The sequence below is a fragment of the Dipodomys merriami genome, unplaced genomic scaffold (genome assembly GCF_024711535.1).
Source record: "Dipodomys merriami isolate MVZ:Mamm:240054 unplaced genomic scaffold, mDipMer1.0.p SCAF_11, whole genome shotgun sequence".
Lineage (NCBI taxonomy): Eukaryota > Metazoa > Chordata > Mammalia > Rodentia > Heteromyidae > Dipodomys > Dipodomys merriami.
The window spans coordinates 41,528,936-41,541,939 of NW_027202382.1; the positions used below are offsets into that span (position 1 = coordinate 41,528,936).

Below are 13,004 nucleotides of genomic sequence, written 5' to 3' on the forward strand. Positions count from 1 at the left end.
CTCTTCTCCTTCTGCTTTTCCTCCTACTCCTCTTCCCCCTCTTCACCCTCCTCCTTCTTCTCCTCTTCCTCCTTCCTCCTCCTTTTTTTTCTTCCGTTTTTCAGATAAGTTCTCACACTTCTGCCCCAGCTGGCTTTGTACCATGATCCTCCTGCCTCTGTCTACTGACTGACTAGGATTACAGGTATGTACTACCATGCCCAGCTAAACACAGTAGTATTTATGGATTAAAATTTTCATAGAAGGCTGGGTGCCAGTATCTCACATTTGTAATCCTAGCTATTCAGGAGGCTGAAGTCTGAGAATTGCAGTTTGAAGTCAGCCTGGGCAGGAAAGTCTATATCTCCAATTAACCACCAGAAAACTGGAAGTGATGCTGTGGCTCAAAGTGGTAGAGTGCTAGCCTTGAGCAAAAGAGCTCAGGGACAGAGCCCAGGCCTGGAGTTCAAGCCATATGATTGACCAAGAAAAAAAAAGCATAGAAAACGTGAGCCTCACACTCATTCATCTAAACTTGAAGGAAACAAGAAATATAGCAAAAACCAAACTTTCAAGATCCAATGTCTGTTGATGGCTGGCACCCTCCCGAAGATGTTAACAAGCGGTTTCATATCCAGCACATGGGAATTCCTTCCCCAGTTCCTCATTGGTCTGAGGCCTAGGGAGTTCAGATTCTCTCCTGGAAGTCACCTAAGTTACGTTGCTTCCTACAATATAACTCAAGTATGTGCACCTGTTGAGGAGGGTTGAATTTTAGAAGCTGGCTGTTGGCAATCTCCACCCATCTTTGTTCTTTGGTGGTGGGATTTTCTGTATGTGCTTTCTGGTGCATTTCTACTCATGTCCTCGTTTTATTGTGGTCCACATTCCCCCTTGCTCATCAGGTCCCTTTTAATCCATCCTGTGTATGCTTTCCAATGCAGGAATTATACAAACAATACTGGTAACTTTCCACTCAGGGTCAAAAGAGCTTGTCTTGAACATGGACCACCACGGACTTAATGTCTAACAGAAAATACTTGCGGGTGGGGGAAGGGGAGAAAAGATTATTCAAATAAGAAAACAGTAGCATTTCAACAGGAAATAGCGTTGTTTTAGACAAATGCCTAAACATAGGATTTATTTGAGAACGTCCAGAGCCTGTGATTGCAATTTAGAACTTATGAAGAGACCAGAGCAGCTTCTGATGTGTCTAAAAGGACACAGGAAAAGATTGGGGTTTTATTGGGAAAGAGAAAAGTTACATCAGCTGTTTTGAAGGAAATACTGGGGCTGCCAAGGCCTTTAGGGAGCTGTTAGATTCTGATTAGTGAGTGGTAGCAGCTGCTAGGAAAGACGGGCAACCTGAAAGCCACGGCAGGCTGGCTGTTTGGTGGCTTAGGATTTCTACGCTGCCAGGCAATTGGAGAAGTCAGAAGTGGCCACTGGCTGACGTTGGATAGCTCAGGTAGGGAGCTGTGGTTAGAGGATCTTCCTGTTAACTGGTGGATCTGACACGGGAGCTTCCCCAGCTCTGTTTTGTTTTTGGTTTGGGGTGGTTACTGGGGTTTGAACTCAGGACTTGACATTTGTTTGGCTTGCTTACTCCATGGGCACTCTACCACTTAACTCCATACTTCCACTTCAGGCTTTTTGCTGGTTAATTGGGGATATAAGTGTCTCATAGACTCTTCTTGCCCAGGGCTGGCTTTGAATGGTGATCTTCAGATCTCAGTCTTTTAAATAGTTAGAATTCTAGGCATGAGTACCAGTGCGCAGCCCAAAAAAAGGCTGGGAGCCATAGGATGGTGACCAGCATGAGCTGGGCCAGACCAGGCCCAGGATAGACAGCCCCAGGATGCTCAGACAGGCCTGGCACTTAGTCTAATGCTGTACTGTGGTTGCCTTGAAATCCTTCATAATTTTACCCTTCTCTTTCTCCCTCTGTGCTGGTACTGGGGCTTGAACTCAGGGCCTAGATGCTGCTGTCCTTTAGCTTTTTCACTCAAGGCTAGTACTCCATTACTTAAGCTAGCTACAGCTTGATGTTTAATTGAAGATAAGACTTTCACAGACTTTCCTGGCCAGGCTGGCTTTGAATGGCAATCCTCAGGTCTCAGTCACCTGAGTAGCTTAGGATGAGAGGCGTGAGCCATCAGTACCCAGGTAATTTTACCTTCGAGTGTCTTATGTGAGTCAAGTGCAATGGAACAGGGGTGTGAACCAAGGCCTAGGCATCTGACACCCACATCCACGGTTCCTCATCTCCCCACTTACAGGGAGCAGTTTCTAGAATTCTGGTGGCCTCACGCCACTTCGAGACACAAAGCAATTCAAAGGTAAACATAGAGGAAGGTGGTGGGGTTCCAGGAGTAGAACGATCAAGCCTCCATGTTATGTCCTTCCTTTTCCTTTTTGGTTTTGTTTCAATGGGGTTTTTGGGGTTGTTGATTTTTTTTTTTTTTTTGCCAGTCCTGGGGCTTGAACTCTGGGTCTGGGTGCTGTTCCTCAGCTCTGCAGCTCAAGGCTAGCATTCTACCACTTGAGCCACAACACCACTTCCAGTTTTCTGGTGGTTTATTGGAGATAAGTCTCATGGACTCTCTCCTGCCCGGGCTGGCTTTGAACCGTGATCCTCAGATCTCAACCTCCTGAATAGTTAGGATTACAGGTGTGAGCCACAGGTGCCCAGCTCTTTTGGTGGATTTTATGGTTTTGGTTTGTGGTGTATGTGCATATGTGTATGTGAATACTGGGGCTTGAACTAAGGACCCGGACAATGTCCCTGAGCTTTTGTGCTCAAGGCTAATGCTCTATCCCTGGAGCCACTGCTCCACTTCCAGCTTTTTGGTGGTTCACTGGAGTTACATAGCTGGGATGACAGGGGTGAGCCACTATGTCTGGCAAAAAAAAATTTTATTATCTCTTTATCTAGAATGACATTATGTAGCAAATAAAAATTCTGGTATTATGTCAAAAGAGAGAGCTCTGAAGACAGGCAAAAGCTTTTCATGCTTATTTTTTGTGGCTTTTTGAACACGGGGCTCAAGTTTTCATTCAGTCCTGGGGCTGAACAGCTGGTGTGGTGGGCTTAGTGCAGGGTTTCCCATAAGCCCTCAGGCTCCAAGCAAGTCTGGGCTGCTGTGGAGGTATTTTCGTCTCCCTTGCATCTTGGTGGGGGGAGGGGCTGTGCTCCTCTGTATCTGGTGGCAGACTGCCCTGTGGTTCAGCTAGTCTTGAAACTGGGCCTCCTTGATTCACATTCTGCCCTCCATGGCTGCATTATCTGAGCAAAGTTACTTGATCTCTAGGCTGGTTTGAATGAGTGTCCACAAAAACCCAAGTGTTAACCACCAGCCTGGGAGGCGGTGAAGTAAATCAGCCTCTGAGAGACAAAGGATAGATGTGTTCCTCAGATGTGGAAGTCAGATCTCATTTGTAAATATATACATCTATAAATATATACAGGGCCATATGCATCTATACACAAACATCTTCACTAAAGCCTGGTGTAAACAGGGGAGGAGTCCAATGGTGGAACTCCTTGTAGTCTAACAAAATGAATACCAGAAACCTGGAACGTCCTGGAATCTGTCATGGGGAAGAAGTCACAGGGAGGGGGGGCAGATGAATAGAGAGAGGAAAGGTGGGCCAGCACACATATAACAGTCAATGTGTATAGGTGAAAATGGAACCCAGGAAAATGATGGCGTGTTGACATTGATTAAGGTTCATGGTCCTCACACTCTGACATGTTGAACGGAGACCCCTTTGTGCCAGTACTTAAAGATAATTAAAACAATTTTAAAAAATTAAGGAGAGAAAAAGATGGAGGTGGGTGCCAGTGCCTCACACCTGAAATCCTAGCTACTTGGGAAGCTGAGAATGAGAGGGTCATATCTTGAGGCCAGCCCAGGCAGAGAAGTTAATGCAACCTCTTCTCAACTCATACGTGGGTTCTGTGGCACATACATGTCATCTCTGACTACAGGGTTGGCTGAGATTGAGAGGACTGTGGGGCTAGGCCAGACCAGGCCAGAGAAGAAGACATGTTCATAAGACTCTGAGAAAGGTAGGGTCTAGTGGGAGAAAGTTCATTCACTAATAGGGCCTCGTAACTATGAGATGAAACCCCTAAAACTGTGAGCCAGAGGAAACCTTTCCTCTTTTTAAGTTTATTAACTCAGGCAGTTAGTTACAGTAACTGAACACTGACAAATGCAGTGCCTCTCCTTTGCTATCTCTGGAGATTTGGATAATGGTACTCACCTCAGGAGGTTGTTGAGGTTCAGGAATTTCACATTGGTGACCGGTACTTGTGTATGAGCATTATTGTCTTGGCACCTCCTGAAGTTCCACTTCCCCGTGGAAGGAGTTCCTGAGTGGGCTGTCCTCTTGCACTGGAGGATAGGGGAAAGGTGGGCCCAACTTGGTTCTGGTGCTGAGGAAGGGGTGGTGGGGAATGAGGTGCAGCAATAGGCCCTCAGCTTCTGGTCTGGGGGAGGGGCCTGTGTGTGTGTGTGATGGTGTGAGGGTGGTGGTGGGTCAGAGTTGTGTCAAGGGCAGGAGGCTGGGGGACCGTGGTCTTCCTGTCTGTATTTGTTGGCTTGGGATGCCCTAACAAAACATAATAAACCGGGGAAATGTAAACAGGAGACCTGTTTTGTTTTTTTTTAAATCTCTTCCCAGTTCTGGAGGCTGAACTCCCAAGGCCACCCAGAGAGAAGAGCTTTCCCCTGGGCCATGTGACATCATACGGATGACCCTTGGCCTGTGTCTGTGTTCTGATCTGTTCTTCATAGAAGGGCAGCTGTCCTGTGCAGTGTGAGCAATCCAGACTCCAACATACAATTTTGGGGAGCATTGTAGGGACCATAATGTCCACAAGTGTGCAGCTGTTCCAGGGGAACCAGTGACCCCCAAGAATGCACATGTGTTTCCATTATCAGACATGTGTCCATCCAAATTTCTGATCTGTAAGCCTCTTGCTCTGGCTCTTGAGTCTCAACCTGCCTTTGCTCTTGAGGGATTCCATGTTGATCTGAGCAAGCATGAGTTTACCTGTGAGTCTGTCTGGAGTCCCAGACATTGGAGGTCTGGGGGCTAGAGGCCAGAGGCCGCTGGGAATATGGTGTGAGGCACCATGTCTGTGGGATCAAGCTGCCACATATGGGCACATGACTGGGAGGCTCAGTGTAGAAGGAGAGGGGGAGGAGGAAGCTTGTTCCTCTGAGATGCCCGCAGAAGCAGAGGACAGGGGGGTTAGCACGGTTAGCTGATGTTGGGGCATTCTGACGTCTTAGAAACACTCACAAAAGCAGGCATAGAAGGCAAACAATGGGTCTGAGTGGAATCCACTCCTGGGGGTAGCTGAGGGGGAAGCAGCAGGCCCTGGAGAATGTGACACCATGAAGAAACTTCTTTGTCCCAGTGTCCTGGGTTCTCCTGGAACACTGGGCTTTCTCTGTTCCTCCACCCAGGTCCTGCTGGCTGAAAGCAATCTGTGCTCCTGGGGCCTACAGCTGGGGTGGGTGTGACCCCTACTGCGGATCCCCAGTCTGTCTGAGCCGCCCCTCTGCTTGAACAAAGTGCTCTCCATGTATTTGCTCTGCTTCTTGGTGCAAGTTTGCGAGGTGGGGAGTTTTATCCCCCACTTATGAGATGAGAGCTCCTGTACCCACACAGTGTCTTGGTCAGGCTGTAACAGCCAGGATTCACCTTGAGGGCTGTCCGAAGGCTCCCAGAATCTGCAGGTGTTGCTTGGTTAAGAATTCAATGAGTGGGGCTGGGCTGGCTTAGTGGTTCAGTGCTTGCCTAGCATGCATGAAGCCCTGGGTTTGATTCCTCAGTACCACATAAATAGAAAAGGCTGGAAGTGGTGCTGTGGCTCAAGTGGTGTAGAGTGCTAGCTTTGAGCAAAAGAAGCTTAGGGACAGTGTCCAGGCCCTGAGTTCAAGCTCCAAGACTGGCCAAAAAAAAAAAAAATTCAATGAGTGGCCTGATGCTGTAGCTCATATCTATAATCCCAGCTACTTGGGGAGGGGAGGGGGGTAAGGGTAGAGATCCAGACAATGTCAGTTCAAGGCCAGCCCAAACAAATAGTGAGAACTCCCAACCCCACCTCAACAAAAAAGCTGGGCATTGTGGCATGCCCCTGTAACTCCAGCTATGCAGGAGGCATGGATAGGCGGATCACAGTGTAAGGCCAGCCTCAGCGCCAAACTCTTAAGACTTTATCAGAAATACAGAGCTAAAGCCGAAAGGGCTGGAAGTACGGCTCAAGTGGTAGAGCCAAGTTGTGAGGATCTGATTCAAACCTCAAAAAAAAAAAGATAAAATGTTGTCTGGGCTCTGAGGTGGACTCTTAAGTCCAGGCCTTCATTAAAGAAGCCTGCAAAGTAACCTTCTCCTGGGACAAACGAGGTTGGTATTCACTTTGATCTAATTTTTTTTAACCAATATCAGACAAGAGACAGAGGACCCTGGTGACTCCTGGAGCAGAGAGCAATCCTATTCTGAATGGAAGAAAGGTGTGACTCAGGGCAGAGGTTCTGGGGTCCCCGCTCCTCCCCCTTACACCCAGACACTAAGCTCCAGTCCTGTTCTTCCCAGCTCTGACTTTGGACGTGAATTACGGCTCTGATTCTGCTTGTTCTCCTTTCTCCCCTGTTCTTACTAGAATCCATCTCTCTCTCCCTCTTGCTGAGTAGGACTTGGGGTACAAGGGATTCCTTGGGTCACATCCATTGAGTCTTTTCATTTGTGCCAGTGCTGGGGCTTGAACTCAGTGCCTGGGTGCTGTCCTTTAGCTTTCTCACTCAAGTCTGGCACACTTCAGCCATACCTCTCCTTCTGCCTTTTTGTTGATTAGAGATAAGAGTCTCCCAGACTTCTCTGCCCTCCCCCCCCCCCCCCCCGCTGGCTCAGAGTCATGATTTTCAGGTCTCAGTCTCCTGAGTAGCTAGGATTAAGGGGTGAGCCACAAGCACCAAGCCCATTGGGGTGTCGTAGCATGTTTCCTGGTATGCCTGGTCCTCTTTATTGATGAGCCGGCACTAGATGGGGTGCTGTTCCCTGTACTCTGGACCTTGTGCTCTTGCTTGGCATATTTCTTTTTTGCTCAAGGCTGGTGCTCTACCACTTGAGCCACAACTCCATTTCCCCAAGTTTCTCGCTTGAGGAAGCCACTTAGTTAAGATCTCAGGGGAAGTGTCCAAGGCCCTAGGCTTCCACCAGGAGCACGGCACAGCCTTGGGGTCCCCTTTGCTGCTTCTGTTCTTGATCCGGATAGCTGACAGCCTCTTTCTAGACCAGCACCCATTTTCCCCAGAAGTTTTGATAGGTAGAACTGCTGTCCTTGCCTTTTTTTTTTTTTTTTTTTTTGGTAAGTCTGATCTAGTTTTATGTGCCTAGGACAGAAATAGTAAGAGTCCAATAAATGACAGGTGCTAGTTCGTAAGTATCTGTTCCTATTTTACATATAAAAACCCAGGACTCAGCCAGGTACCAGTGGCTCACAACTGTCATCCTAGCTACTCAGGAGGCTGGGATCTGAGGATTCTAGTTCAAATCCAGCCTGTCAGGGAAGTCTATAAGACTCTTATCTCCAGTTATTATCTCCAAAAGCAGGAAGCAGAGCTATGGCTTAAGTGGTAGAGCATTAGTCTTGAGCAAAAAAGCCAAGGGACTGTGTACAGACCCTGAGTTCAAGACCTGGGACACCTCTCCCCCCCAAAAAAATCTGGGTCTCAGAGGGACTAAGCAACTTTTTTAAAGTCACATAGATGGGTAGTGGTTAAGCACCCAGATGGTGCAGGACTCAGGTATGTGACTAAAGGGGTGACCCGGGTCCCAGCTGTCTGCATACGAGCATCTGTAAGGCCCCATTGAGAACTGCCCAGCACAGTTGGTGACCCCCTACCTCTGTGAACAAAGCAAATGATGGTTGTCGTTCTTTGAGAATGACAGGGCACTGTCATGTTGCTTTCTAGGTACAGTTGGCTCTTTGGGCCGCCGTGAGGACACACAGAGGCATCATTTGTTCACTCATCCATTCATTGAACAAACATGTTCTGAGCTCCCCTGTGGCCCAGGCTTTTGGCTAGGCTCTGGGAAGATTCGGTGGTAGACAGGACAGACAAACGCAGGGAAACATGAAAAAAGGAAACCCAGGAAGTGACAGGTAGTAATAAGCACCCAGACGACAGTAAAACATGAGACAGAGTCACAGAGCTTCCAGCTTAGGTGATCAGAGAAGGTTGCTGTGGGAGGGAGCCTTCACATTGGGATGAGGGCTCAGAGATCTGGGAGCAGATCAGTTCAGGTAGAAAGCCTTTCTTAGGGAGTCCAAGGGATAGGCCTGGCTGCCTCTTAGAGGGCTTTGCAGGCCGGGGGAGAGGGGTGGGGAACTGGATTGTTTTCTAAGTGCAATGGAAAGGCACTGGCAGGTCTCTTTTTAAAATTTTTATTTATTTATTATTTATTTTTATCAAGGAGGTGTATGAGTCAGAAGAGGAAAAGTTCTTCTGCAGTAACAAATCCTCTCATTGGCTTGCTCTCTATTATTACAGTCTACTAGGTGATGGGGAGGATTGCTTCTAAATGGCATCTCAGGGGCTCAGGTTGCCACCCTCTGTGCCTACATCATCTAGCTTCAAAGTTACTTTGGTATCATCTACCTGAGAGCAACTAGAAGGGGAGGAGAGGGTGGAAACTATAGTAGAGACTCAAAACCTACCTTTGCCTAAAAGTTATAGACACACATCTGTATGTACATACATATACACTTAACGTTTTGCTCACGTATCATTGGTTAGAGCTAGTCAGATGGCCAACCTACCTGCAAAGGAGGCTGGGAAATAACAGAGATACATTGGAGAGGTCCTGCCATGCCTAGCCCTGAGAGTAATGTCATCTGGTTTAGCATGCCAGTTACTGGTGTGAGTCTGTGACGCATGAGCAGTGGGAGTTCCAGCTACCTGCTCACGAATGATCTCCTAATCCTGCCTTTTCTGAGGGTGTCACTGGAAGAATTAAATGCTGGGGGGGGGGTGTATTTTAGCTCCTGGATCAGAAAAACAAATAGTGAAAGTTGTATCCCAAATGGATGCAACGAATTAAAAACCCTGACCTCTTGATCAGAGAGGCTCTGATTCCCAGATCTTGGGATTTCATGGGTGGGTAAATTCCACAAAACAATTTAGAAATGAATGAAATGTTGCTCCCAAAGAAATAAACAAAGCAGGAGGCAGTCTGATAAGTATATACCCTGACATCAACATTTGATCAAATTAAGGCTTTCTTCTTTGGGGACAGTACTGGGATTTGAACTCAGAGCTGTACCCTAGCATGTCAGCCACACCTCCAACCCTTTTTGTCTCAGATTGTTTTTCAGACAGAGTCTCATCTTTATTTGCCCAGGACTGGCTTTAGTCTATAATCTTTGTGCCTATACCTCCTCCTAAGTAGACAGGATTGCAGCCAGGTGCCTGCCACCATGCCTAGCTTACTGGTTGAGATGGAGTCTTTTACATTTTGCTGGAATTGGCCTCAAAACTATGATCCTCCAGATCTCCCCCCCTGAGTAGCTAGGATTATAGATGTGAGCTACTGAGTCTGGTCAAATTTTAGTATTTATAAGTTAAAAGGGGATAGTGATCTGAAGGACTTTTTTTTCTAGAAATAGCACTTGACCAATTCATATACATCACACACATACTCCACACACACACACACACACACACACACACACACACACACACACACACACACTAGCTCATTATCTAAGGTATATATTTGATGGCTTCCTGGAGTTGCCCATGAGAAACTTGTCATCAGATAAACAAATATGTGCTGTGACTTACCATGTAGGGCCCCACACACAGCTCTGCGACGTGGCCCATATAAGAACTGTCTCAGTGGCAGTTTTTTTTTTCTCTCTCTCTGTTTCTCTCTATATATTTATTTTCCTTTGGGGGACAGTCTTTGTTTCCATGGTTGGTGTTGAACACATAATCCTCCTGCCTTTACCTTGCAATTGCTTGGATTACAAGCATGCACCACCACACCTGATTCTGCCTTAACACTTTTTTTTTTGGTAGGTCATGGGGCTTGAACTCTGGGCTTGGGCGCTGTCCCTCAGCTCTTCAGCTCAAGATGAGCACTCTATCACTTGAACCACAGTGCCACTTCCAGTTTTCTAGTGGTTTTTTGGAGATAAGAGTCTTACAGACTTTCCTTGCCTGGGCTGGCTTTGAACCATGATCCTCAGATCTCAGCCTCCTGAGTAGCTAGGATTACAGGTGTGAGCCACTGGCACCTGGCTGCCTTAGCACTTTCTATAATGCAATACCCAAGACTGGATAATTTATAAGACAAGAACTTCATGTGGAGTCCAGGAACACTGGAGAGGGCCTCTTGCTGTTTCAACGGGGAAGGGAAAGTGGAGTGCCAGGCTGTGTGATTGCAAATTATCACAACTCCTACCATTTGCCATTTAGGGCTAACATTACTCATTTAAGAAATTTTTGTCAGGCCACACGCTGGTGGCTCACGCCTGTAATACCAGATATTCGGGAGGCTGAGATCTGAGGATTTCAGTTCAAAGCCAGGCCCAGCTGCCATATCCTAAGACTCTTATCTTCAAGTAACTAGCAAAAGGCAGAAAAATGGAGCTGTGGCTCAAGTGGTAGAGCATCAGCCACGAGCAAAAAGCTAGCTTGTGGCCCTGAGTTCAAATGCAGTGCTAGCACCCACACCCACACCAACACCAATTTTGTTGAGTTCCTACTACATCCTGGAGTGGTAAGAAAGACAAGGCCTCTAAGAGGTTGGCCCTCCCCAAACTTATAATCTAAAGACAAGGAAGTAGGTTTCTTTGTGCCTTGATTCCCTGTCCTAGTTCCTCTGAGTTAAAGATGATATTGTCTCACAATTTGGATTTCTCTATGCAGTGCTGTCATGGATGGATGGATAGATAGGTAGATAGATAGATAGATAGATAGATAGATAGATAGATAGATAGATAGATAGATAGATAGATAGATGTAGGGTCTGCTTGTGTTTATAGCTTCTTATTGGCAACAGCACTGTTTTGTAGGGATTCTGGTTTTTAGCATCTATCCAGTCACACACTTGTGAAAGAGAGCCAGCCACATCACCACACACTGTCCCCCACTTGTTAAATGCCACCTGCTTACCTTTAGCTTCTACAAGTACCTGTGTGTAAGCTGAGCGCACAGATGAGATCCCAAACCATGCCGATCAGAGGAAAGTTCTGTGTAGCTGGCAAGACTACTAACTGCTGAGATTTTACCTTTGCTCTCTCAAGGCAGAATCAATCCATTCTAGTGCCCACAGATCAATACCAGAAAACAGGCCAACGAATAATGATGCATTTATTAGTTGAGAGAGCCTTAAGGAGGGCCAAAGAGGGAATAAAAGGGGATCTGAGCTTTGCAAAGCTGCAAATTAGGTCATATACCTGCTCTTTGCTAGGTTCCTCATTTTACCCATCACTTTCAGAAAAAGTACTATTCGTGGCATTGAACACCCCCATTGAACACCCACTGTCATTTCCCGCTTGATTATAAAGGTCACTTATGTTTATTATTAAAACATTTTTTAAAAGTCTTAATTACCCTCTCTAATAATGGAACTGCATTCTTTTTCCCTTTAAATCAACCTGGCAATATACTAAGTCTTAAGAGGTGACCATGACCCCAGCCTGCTTTGCAGCAAGAACTGGGGTTATGTGACCATTTCTGACCAATGAAATCTTAGCAGGTCTGCTGTGGGTTTTTTTTAAAGAGCTTTTTCTTCCTATCTTCTGCCTTAAATGTGGAAACCATGATATCTGAACCTAGAGGAGCAATCCTGTGCCTAGCAGGGACAAGTGTGAGGATAAACATCAGGCTGAGGATGTAAGAAGCAGTAGAAAGACTGTTCTTAATGGTGTTATTCTCAGAGAAGAAGGCTAAAGTTAGATGCCTGCCATCCAGGAATAGAAATGTCTACTGTTGAAGCTACTGTTGGTTGAGTTCTCTGTCACTTGCATCTGTAGTCCTAAGTGATATGACTATACTAAAATAGCAAAAGGCAGTTTCTGTGTAACCCATCCCCAATATGTAGCCACTGTTAAGAGTGAATGGTGTGTGTGTGCGCGCGCAGACACACATGTGTTTTCAAGTATTTATATCTGAATATATATAAATAAATACAAATGCATATGCATATAAAATTAGTGTAGAGTAAATGCATATTGTTGAACAACCTGCTTTTTATTTATTTTTTAATTTTTTGTTGGTCATGGGGGCTGAACCCTGGGCCTGGGCACTGTCCCTCAGCTCTTCAGCTCAAGGCTAGCGCTCTACCACTTGAGCCACAGCACCACTTCCAGCTTTTTTCTGCTCATGTGGTGCTGAGGAGTTGAACCCAGGGCCTCATGCATGCAAGGCAAACACTCTACCACTGAGCCAACTTCCCAGCCCATAACCTGTTTTTTACTTAATAAAGTATCATGGTATATTTCCACATCCATGCACCTTCTTATAAATGACTCTGGCATCTATTGCTTGACATTAGGATGTGTCCAATAAGCTGTCTTAACATAAGCAATGTTAAGATAATTATCCTTAAGCATACATCTGTATTCACTTGTTCTACTCTCTCCAATAGTAAATTATTAGACATGGACAAAGGATGTACCCATATTAAATGCTAACATCTCTCTCTATGAAAATGTTTACTAGTTATGTATGGGCACTCATGCCTGTAATCCCAGCTACTTGAGAGGTAGGAGGATTGTAGTTTAATGCCAGCTTAGGCAAAATGTTAGTGAGACCCTATCTCAAAGACCAAGATGAATATAGTGGTTGATGTCTCCAGTAACATGGGAGGCAGAGGTAGGAGGATCACAGTCCAAACAAAGCCCTGAGTTCAAATTCCAGGACCACCAAAAAAACAAAAGAATAACAGAAAGGTCAAAGAAAATATTTACTGAGAGTCTAGTATGTGTGGTGGCTGAT

At 46.0% G+C, this 13,004-nt stretch overlaps 1 protein-coding gene across 1 annotated transcript in view; it reads left to right on the plus strand.

Moving 5' to 3' along the window:
- Positions 1–1,295: 1,295 nt before the first annotated feature.
- The window catches only part of Mvb12b (multivesicular body subunit 12B), a 177,693-nt gene continuing 165,984 nt past the window's right edge, over positions 1,296–13,004 (plus strand). Inside the window, exon 1 of the mRNA XM_070013804.1 lies at positions 1,296–1,447. The gene's annotated coding sequence lies outside the window, so the exon portion shown is untranslated. The remainder of the gene's footprint in view (positions 1,448–13,004) is intronic.